Source organism: Euphorbia lathyris, chromosome 8 (assembly GCF_963576675.1).
Source record: "Euphorbia lathyris chromosome 8, ddEupLath1.1, whole genome shotgun sequence".
NCBI lineage: Eukaryota > Viridiplantae > Streptophyta > Magnoliopsida > Malpighiales > Euphorbiaceae > Euphorbia > Euphorbia lathyris.
The window spans coordinates 51,514,769-51,523,531 of record NC_088917.1 but is presented as its reverse complement, the minus strand read 5'-3'; positions in this window follow the sequence as shown (position 1 = coordinate 51,523,531).

Genomic DNA, 8,763 nt, shown 5'->3' with positions numbered 1-8,763 from the left:
GTCGGTCATCAAATTATATATTAGTATTATCTTAAATGTAAAATAAATAGAGTTGGTTTTAAAATCATTTAATTTGAAGTTAATTAGTTGAGTATAATTAGAATGATGGAAATGAGTATTGTTAATGTTAAACTGGGAAAGATATCGATTCAGTTAATTGATAAAATTAGAGTATTCCTTCTAAATGCAAGTTTCATTTTTAAGAACTTGTGGATGCAACTTAAAGAATAAGTAGTTTCCAAAATTGATTTTGTTATATGAAATAGATATTAGGAGATGAAAAATGAAAAAGATTGATGTCTACCGTACATACCATGTGATGCAATGCAATTCCTACAAATTCAAATCACAACCCACGATGGATTTAGGATTCTTGCATTGTTTATAGGTATTTTATTGAATTTTCTTTTATACTTTTACCTTAATAAATATTAAAGCTTTATACGTATAAAATTCAACTAAAAGTGAGTCCGTCCTTCCAACTCTCTAAATTCCGTAAGCCGCGAGTAATATATCCTTTGTATATATATCATTTGGTAGAATATAATTGTAAACATATACATGTATATATCACTTGAGTTTGAAATTTAAATTGTTTATGAGTATGTAATATAATTATTGAAAAAGGGAATGGTAAAAGATACAATAGCAAATATATATGAATTGAATAAGTTTTTCTTTTAACTAAACAATTAACTAATTTAATAAACAAAAGCTTGACGTGATAAAGAAAAAATTATATGAGTTTGATTGTCTAAATGAAATAGTAGAGATTTAATGTACAAAAGAATAAAATAAAAGATAATAGATTCAAAATATTTTTTTAACCATCAACAATTAGGATAAATTTGACTCAAAAGTTTTCGGTGGAATGTAGATTTAGCATTAATATATGAAATAGTCCAAATTTAATCATAATATTTTCAAGCGAGATCAATTTAAGCCCAACGTTATCAAAATCATGAAAAAACTGGTTTTATTGTTATTTAACTATCACATCGAACTTTCTAAACGTTATTTATGTCTAAGATATTTAATGTGTTACTAACACAGTTACAAAAAATACTGTTGAAATGCTAACAACTAAGTATGTCACATACAAGTTAACCACAATTTTTGTTAGGCCTAATAAATCACAAGCTCTCCGAACTTGTCCAAAATAGTAGTTGCAAGTGTCTCACCAGCTCCCTAAACTTGCTTATTTCGTATCACTAGCTCCCTAAACTTGTCCATAAAAGTATATTAGCTCCATGAACTTTGCAAGTGTCTCACCAACTCCACAAACTTGCTTATTCTATAACAACTAAATACAAAAACCATAATACTGATCCTCATCCATTCAATCTCTCAAACCTGCAATACTAACTCTTATAATAGGTTGAAAGGTAGGAGAAGCGAATAGATGAAGACGTATTTTTAGAATTTAGATTTAATAAGTTTTTATATTAAATTGTTACAGAATAAGCAAGTTTAGGTAGTTGGTGACATACTTGCAAAGTTCAGGGAGCTAATCTACTTTTATGGACAAGTTTAGAGAGCTAGTGATACGAAATAAGCAAGTTTAGGGAGCTGGTGAAACACTTGCAAAGTTCAGGGAGCCGATATACTATTTGGACAGTCAAAGTGTCTAAAATATTTACAATGTTACTAATATAGTTGTAAATAACGAACAAAAAAAATTATGAAAATGCTCATGTTTATGGATAAACTTGTTTGGAAAGTCTAATGTGACAGTTAAATTATAGTCAAACTGTTTTTTTTTAATTTCGATAACATAAAACTAAAATCGATCTTGTTTGGAAACGAGAAGGTTTAATTTGTATTATTTCAAATGTTAAATTTAATTTCAAATGTATTATTTCAAATGTTAATAATAATAAATTTACACTTTTTAAAAAATATTAGGGTGAAATTTAATTTTTGACTTATATTATTAAGGGAAAAGTACAAAAATAAACTTTGTGGTTATAACTATTTTCGATCGGTATCCTCGTGGTTTAAAAATTTACAAGGTTCATTCCATTAGCAAACACAGACCAAATTGACTAACAGTGTTAAAAGTAAAAGGAAAAAGAGTTAATTTTGTTATTATATTTATTTATTTTATAAATTAGCTCATTTATTATCTAATTATCACAAACAAACCCCAAAATAAAAAATAAAAATCAATTATACCATCTTTTCCATCTTTCTTTAATTTTTTTTTCTATTATTCCTATGTTGTATAGAAAAGACGTTATAGTCCGTGTCCATGTCGGATACCGTATCCGTATCCGGGCAACATAGCTTTGTTGTTTTTATTTCTACTTCATCTTACTTGAATTTCTTCTTCTGTTGCAATGAAGTTGTTGAGTTGAAATGGTTTCTGAAATGAATCGAACTGTTGTTGATGTGATCATGTTGATGTTTGCTGTAATTTTAATTCGATTTTTTTCCATCTTCTCATTCTGTTCTTGCGTCTGAACTGCTGTTACCGTCATATTGTTGCTGTCAAACTTTTGTTCTTCGATTGAAATTAACTTTAGCTCGAAAATTGAGTTGAATTGAATTGAAAAATGCCAAATTGCTCGTTGTGAACTTATTTGTTACTGTAATTTCTGGTCAGTGAACCTCTGTTTCTGCTTTCAATTAATTTCATTCGAGCTTCTCTGAAACTCCAACATCTTTTGCTGTTTGAACAAGGTTTGCTGATGTCGAATTTATGTATGATATGCTTTGATCCAATTAAATCCAATCAATGATTCTCAAGGATAGGATGGATGAGAGTGATCATTAGTATGGGGACCATAGACGTCGGATCGGAGGTCTCAAGAAAAGTGATGCCGGAGTTAATGGCATGGTGGATGAGAGTGATCATATCGGAATCGGGCTTTAGGGGTCCGTGAAAAGCAGACATACATACCCATGCAATCCGAGTCCCTGATCAGATGCCTCCGGACCTTGAGATCCCCGTTGGAAAGAAGAAAGAAGAAAAAGAAAAAAAAAAAAAAAAACACTAGAGAAGACGGTGTAATTAATTTTTATTTTTTATTTTACAATTTGTGTATTACAATTAGATAATAATGGGCATAATTTATAAAATAAATAAATATAAGAATAAAATTAACTCTTTTTCTTTTGACTTTTAATACCGTTAGTTAATTTGGCATGTATTTGCTAACAAAATGAACCTCAAAAATATCATTTTTGTAAATTTTTAAACCACAATGGTACCGATAGAAAACAAGTGTAACCATAAAATTTATTTTTATCGCTGTTATTAATTGAAACAGGTATATTTTGCTGGAGATGGTGAAATTTTTCAATTCCAAGTAACTAATATTATCAATTACTAATATTTAACATCACTTCAATCTCTATCAATCCGACACCTATAGCATTTAATCAAGGGTAAATCTCAAATAAAACTCACGTGGTTTCACTAATTTTTAGATAAAGGACTGTGATTTACTTTTTTTCAAAGTAAGGACTGAGGTTTTCAATTTTAACAAAATAAGGACTTTTCCGATCGATACTATTAAAATCACGCTTAACGATTTCAAAAATGACATATTTTAAGAACAACTAATATTCTAAGCAACTTTAATTCTTCAACTTTTTTATTTTGAGATTATTTAGATGATGTTTGGTAAAAAGAGAGAAAATTCCAAAAAACATGATTTTCGAAAATCGAAAATGTAGTTCCATAGCAAATATGATATTGAAAAACTTTAATTCTTGAAAATTGTCATTTTCAGATCGTTAAAAGTGGTTTTAATAGCATTAATTCAAAAGGTCCTTACTTTATTAAAAGTGCAAAATTTTAATCTTCGTTTTGACAAAAAGTAAACCACAGTTCTTTATCTGAAAATTAATAAAACCACATGAGTTTTATTTGAAATTTACCAAGGACAAATAATTGTGGCAAAAAGTATTTAGAGGATCTGATTTTTTAAATTTGTACATATTAAAGTTTTAATTTTTTATCTTTTTTTTGACATATTAAATCTTTAATAACTAAAAAAGTTAGTTTTGTATATAAAACTCGATTAACAAAATTTTATTTATTTCATCCATGTTAGAAATTTTTATTTTTAGCAATTCGAAATATTTTTTAATGTATAATGTGACTATAGAAAAACTATAAAATTATTTTTTCGAATTGTAAGAAATATAATTTCAAATACAGATAAAATTAATATAACACTTTTTAACTGTATTGGATTAGATCACCACTAATCAATTTGAAAAGCAATAGTTTAATGTGATGGAAAATAAGAGACCAGCGACCTCAGTTGCTTTTCACCCATAATTATTGCATATATTAATCAATTAGTCTCAATATTTATATAAAAAAATTGCATTTTAAAGTTTTTCGCGCACACACGTAGGTTCTTTATGTTTTGTATGCATTTAAATGTGGATTACTATATAACTAGGGAATGTGCTATAGTGATTCGGTCAGTCTTGGAGGGTCCTCGTGGCTCCTGGTAATCGTCTCTGTGCGGGGAGCGGTCCCTGTGAACACTCCAACGATCAAGACAGTTAGATATCCAAGAAGACTATCAAAGGAAATATTCGAAGGGTTATAGGGTTACCCGATAGTGTAGTCAGGATGAAAATGTATCTATGTTCCTCTTCTCCCTGTTAGGGGTATTTATAGGAAGCTGGGGTGGCCTCATGGGCCTAGCTTCTTGGGCCCTTGGGCCTTATGATATTCCGAATCACTATATATAGCCCTTAATTCCGACACATAGTCTCGGAAATAGACCGAAATACCCTTTGGGCAAATTTGAAAATTTAAAAATCCTCTCAAACACTCTAAACTCTCTTGGATCAAATCCAGACTAATTTATTAATGAAAGCATGGATCGGGGGAGGAGCGACAAAGGAAAATGACTAGTGGTACGAAATTTTATTTGATTTTATTGATTTTTTGGACGTTTTTTATTCGATTTGGGGTATTTGGAGATTTCGGAATCGGGGGGTGGGGCGTGAGGCCATCACGCCGTCACCTGTGGAGCGGCGTATCACGCCGCACCACCGATGACGACGTGATGGTCTCACGCCGCACCACATGTGACGTTGTGATGGTCTCACGCCCTCACTTATGTTAGGCGAATTATGATTTTTGTTGTGGATTACAAAACCCAGCCATGAATTCCCACCCCTAGCCCCGTAAAAAGACCAAACTACCCTTTACCCAAAATTTGAAAAAACACAAAACCTCTCAAATACCCTACACACTCTTTGATCAAATCCGCACTAATTTGTGAACCAAAACATGGAGTGTAACAACAACCGTAAAGGGAAAGCGAAAATAATAAGTTTTACCGTTTTTGTTTTTTTGATTTAAGTTAAAAATTGAATATGTGGGTGATTTTTTAAAAACGCCGGAATCGCAGTCAGGCGTATGAACATCGCGCCCGACCTACGGTTCCGGCGTATGAATATCACGCCCACGCCATAGGTCGGGTGTGATATTCATACGCCCGCACCATAGGTCGGGCGTGATGTTCATACGCCCGAGGGGTTTTTGAAATGTTTTTTAAAAAAAAAAAAATTATATTTACGTTTTAATTAAATTGTTAAATGTTTACATTAATTTGGGGTTTAATTTATATATGAAATTTTGATATTAATTCGATTATAATTGATTATAATTTATATGTTAAATTTTTAGATTAATTTAGTGTAATTTTGTAGACGGAGCGGCCTACTATCGGGGGGAAATTCGTCCCGTCACCTGCTCGTCGTCTAGATATGGACTAGCAGACTAATTTTTTTACGGGTTTAATTCAACAACGGGCTAATTTTTTTTACGTAACAGGTATTTACGGATTTAATTCAATAGCGGACTAGCTATTTTTTTTGCTCTCCCGACACGCGGGCGTGTGACTATCACGCCTCACCGTGTGGTCGGACGTGATAGCCCCACGCCTCACCGTGTGGTCGGGCGTGATCGCTACACGCCCGACCACACGGTGAGACGTGGGGCTATCACGTCCGACCATACGGTGAGGCGTGATAGTCACACGCCCGCGTGCCGGGAGAGAAAAAAAAATAACTTTTTCCTCCCCAAAACCCATAAAAGGGTATTTTCGTCCTTTCACGGGGCTAGGGGTGGGAATTTGGGGCTGGGTTTAACAACACCCTTTTTTTAAGTTAATTTAATTTTTGTTAGTTTTATTTTATTAATTTGATTATAATTTTTATTTTGTTAATTTTTATGTTGTAAATTTTATTTTTTTAATTATAGTTTAATTTAGTTGTATATTTTATTTTTAATTTTCTTTTGTTAATTTTTATGTTGTAAATTTTATTTTGTTAATTATAGGTAAATTTAGTTGTTGTAAATTTTATTTTGTTTAATTTATTTTAGTTAAATTTTTATGTTGTAAATTTTATTTTGTTAATTTTAGTTAAATTTAGTTGTTGTAAATTTTATTTTGTTTAATTTAGTTTAGTTAAATTTTTATTTAGTTAAATTTAGTTAAATAATGTGGTGAATATGTGTAGATGGAGCGGGAGAGTGTAGCGGGAAAATCTATCCCGTCAGCAGCTAGGCAGCTAGATATGGATGAGGAGGATACACCACGTCATACGAGAAGGTGTGGTATTGATATATTAGGTCGTGGACGGAGAGGGGCTGCGACGCAGCAGGTGCGGGCGGTTGAGATAGAGCAGCATGTGTTGGATCAGCCCGAGTTTATGGAAGAGGAGGCGGATGATTTGGGAGACCGAGATCCTAGTATTGACGTTGTCGATGAGTATTTTCAGGAGTTAGCCGAGGCACAGCGACGGTCGGGATCTGATGGTGATGATGATGTGCAGCCGATCCAGGGCACGAGCAGACAGCGCAGGGGTGGTCATTTTGCTAGTACATGTATTATTTATAGTTTTAGTATTATTTTATAGTTGAGTATTATTTAAAATTTTAGTATTATTTATAGTATAGTATTATTTATAATTTTAGTATTATTTATAGTATAGTATTATCTATAATTTAGTATTATTTATAATTTTAATATTATTTATAGTTAGGGCTGTAAATGAATAGAGCTGCTCATGAACAGCTCGGTGATCGGCTCGATAAAAGCTCGGCTCGACTCGACTCGATTTGTAAACGAGCCGTTCGTGAACAAGATTTACTGGCTCGTTTAAGCTTGAGCAGGCCAAAGCTCTTGAGCAGACTCGATTAGAACATTTATGAACAAATTTTAGTTTTGTGTTAGATCACATATATCTAAACTTAATATTATTTCATTTGCTATTAGATGAGTTTGTTCACAAACATAATAAATGAGTAATAGACGAACTATTTGTAAGCATCTTGTTTATTTATTCACGACCTTTGCTTGTGAGCTTGTTTATGTACACAATTAAAGAGTTATTTGCGAGCAAACTTCACAAATATGATTAACAATTTACTCACAAACAATTCATGGTTAGATAATTTTCTTAATGGTTAGATAATTTTCTTAATCAACCAAGTCCAAAAGAGGATTTGGGGCTCGAAACAATCTCGAAGCTTGGCTCAAGCTCGGCTCGTTAATTTTATAGCAAGCTCGGCTCAGGCTCGAGCTTGTTAATTTTATAACGAGCCGAGTTTGAGCAGGCCAAAGCTCGACTCGGCTCGATTACAGCCTTATTTATAGTATAGTATTATTTATAATTTTAGTATTATTTATAGTATTAGTATTATTTACAGTATAGTTTAGTATTATTTAAATTTAATATTATTTATTTTAGGGACAAAAAAACGGTCCAAAGCTATTGAGGACCGTAGCTGGATTGTTTCTGGGCCGGTGGATGGTGGTCCCAGTGATGGTTCCGTGATTCCTAGTTTTCTAGGACACGTTGCCTCACAGATGTTGGGATGGGATCTTCGATCGTATCTTACGTGCTACAATAGATCATTAGCATGTGCCACAATAAATTATTTTACTTATTATTTTTAACCCTAACCCTAAAATACATTCAATAATTGTATATGTGTCATGTTTACAGCTGTGGGATATGGTTAGGAGGACTGGGTTGTCTCACCTCCCATCCACAATAATCCGCAATAAACCGTCTAATCCGCAATAGTATACAAGCGTTGAAACATAATTTTTTTCGTTATCCGACACACGGGCGTGTGGCTATCACACCTCACTTTGTGGTGAGGCGTGATATATACATGCCTCACCACAAGGTGAGGCGTGATTCCCTTACGTCTGCATGTCGGGAGAAGAAAAAAATTATGCTTTCCCACCCCAACATCTGAAAGGGTATTTTCGTCCTTTTATGGGGATAGGGGTGGAAAATTGAGGCTATGTTTAACAACACCCATTTAAATTAAGAGCTTAATACATTTGTTGCCCTTATATTTGATCCAAAATTTCAAATGTCCATTGAACTTTCAAAAGTTTCAAATGACTATTTATTTTTATTTAATTATATTCAATAACCTCAATAGAATTTGGTGAATTAAAAAAACACATTCCTTTACATGTCAAATACTTGCTATATGTCAAAAATAAAATATCAAATGGATAAATAATTAAAAACTTTTGAAAATTCACTAAACAGTTGCTTCAGGATTTTTTTTAATAAAGGAATTCTCTTATTAATCAGAATTGAATAAAGAATCATTACAGACCAAATTCCAGCTTGACTCAGGCACATCCTCAATGAAGACCATAGAATTAGACAGAGGAGTAGCCCAAATGGTAAGAGAATGAGCTACTTTATTGCCTTCCCTATGGACAAAAGAAAAAGCACACGTGTTGAAAATCGAAC